The sequence below is a fragment of the Colletotrichum siamense genome (genome assembly GCF_013390195.1).
Source record: "Colletotrichum siamense strain Cg363 chromosome Unknown KSG_Cg363_contig09, whole genome shotgun sequence".
NCBI lineage: Eukaryota > Fungi > Ascomycota > Sordariomycetes > Glomerellales > Glomerellaceae > Colletotrichum > Colletotrichum siamense.
In genome coordinates, this window is record NW_023501022.1 from 2,739,719 (window position 1) to 2,741,679 (window position 1,961).

A 1,961-nucleotide genomic window follows, 5' to 3' on the forward strand; every position below is an offset into this window, starting at 1 on the left:
TTTTCCAATACCCCATCAGATGTGAGCCCAGCCATATTCGATGAGTATGGCTAGGACCTCTACTTTGATCGCGGCCCTCGCGGCCGCTATACCTGTCTGTCACTGCTTCGGTGTTACCGTGTCAGACGACGCACTCGTTTTGGCCAACGCCATTTTCACCGGTCCCGGAGTAGTTGTACAATCAGCGACTTTTACAGGATTCCCAACCAGTTCGGGGACATTTACAGACGGTCTTGGTGGCATTGGCAATGGCGCTATTTTGACGAATGGAGCCGCCGACGGAGCCCTTCCTGGCGGTAACCAGTACAACGACAACGGCCTGCCTGGAAGCAGTACATACTGCGGCAGCTCTAATACTTATGACGCTTCAATTTTGAGCGTCTCTGTCACTATTTCGAGCGGTTACAACGGCGTTCAAGTCCAATTCATCATGGCTTCATAAGAAGAAGGGTTAGGCTTAAAAATATCCTACTTATAGATATTTATAGATACCTAAGCACTTAGGTAAAGTAGTATAAGTAATCTATAGTATAGATTCTAAGTTATAGATCTCTATAAGTATAGTTAAAAGTATATATAGATATAAGAAATATCTATCCCTATAGATAAATAGTTATAATAAATTTAATAGTAAATTATATATAATATTTATTTTTAAGGAATAAAAGTTAAAAGAAGTATTATAATTATATAAGGAATATTTATTTATTCTTATAGCTATTTATAGGTTTATCTATTATTTATAGACTATATTAATTCTAAATATTAGTTTTATTATTAGGGTTAATAATATAAACTTTTTTAAGTTTTAGTATTATTTATAGTAGTAATATTAGAATTATTAATAAAAGTATATCTAACTTTATAAGTATAAATACTTAATAAAGAGGTTAATATAAATAATTATTATAAAATAATAAATAACTTATATTATATAGTAATATTATACTAGCTATAGCTTATATTTTAAGATATATAGTAAATTTCCTATATAAGTTTTATATCTTTCTTTATAAGAATAACTTAATTAGTATATAAAATAGTAAAATATAATACTAAAAATCTATTAATATAAGTTTAGAATAAAATAAAAATACTTACTCTTAAAGATAGAAATAAAGAGTAACTTAATAAACTTTTAGAGAACTTAGAGAGATTTAGCTATAAAATAACCTTTTTAAACTAACTCTATAATTTAGTATATTTTTTAAATAAAATACTAAAAGGGGAGTTTATAGAGTAAAATATTAGTTATTTTCTATAGTTATTTAATCTTTTAAAAAGTATAATTTAAGAAATATTAAAATTATAATAATTAATTAAAATAATTTAACTTATAGCCTAAAGCTTAACGTTTAGTTTTTTAAATAGTACTACTAAAGTTATAGTAATAATAAAGATAAGAGGGGTTTAACTTAGAAAGTATTTAGAGAGATAAATATTAATAAAGAAGATAAAAATAAAGAGAAGAAATAAAACTAACTTTATTTTATAATAAGTTAAAGATATATTAAGGAGAGAAGAAAGCTAAGATTAAGGGAAGATAGATTTAGAGATATAAGTTAGAAATATAAACTAAGATTAGAAGTATAGATTAAGAGCTAATTTCTTAATATAGTTAGATTACTAGCTAATACTATTAACTTAGTTAGTATATATTTATAAAAATAAGAAAAACCTAAAAAAGATTTTCTTCTCTTTTCTTTACTTACTTTTTAAATATAATTATATTTAAATATAATATAATTAAATTTATTTAATTTTAAGAAGGAGTAACTAGAAATAATATAAATTCTTTTCTTTTAAAGTAATATTTTAGATATATAAGATTTATATAATAATATTAAACTTACTTTATAGTTATAATATATTTTTTTCTAGAGTTATACTAATTATTTATACTAACTTAGAGAGTAAGCTAGCTATAAAGTTTTAATACTAGCTAGAAGAGAAAAGCTAAT